Here is a 357-nt window from a genome sequence, read left to right on the forward strand (position 1 = left end):
ATATATATATATATATGTATACATATGTATACATATATATATATACATATACATATGTATATGTATATATATATATGTATACATATGTATACATATATATATATACATATACATATGTATATGTATATATATATATGTATACATATGTATACATCTCTCTATGTATACATATATATGTATATGTATACATATGTATATGTATACATATGTATATGTATATGTATACATATGTATATGTATATGTATATCTATATGTATCTGTATATGTATATATATGTATATGTATATGTATCTGTATATGTATATATATGTATATGTATATGTATCTGTATATGTATATGTATATATATGTATCTG

The sequence above is a fragment of the Phalaenopsis equestris genome, unplaced genomic scaffold, assembly GCF_001263595.1.
Source record: "Phalaenopsis equestris unplaced genomic scaffold, ASM126359v1 Scaffold000878, whole genome shotgun sequence".
Taxonomy (NCBI): domain Eukaryota; kingdom Viridiplantae; phylum Streptophyta; class Magnoliopsida; order Asparagales; family Orchidaceae; genus Phalaenopsis; species Phalaenopsis equestris.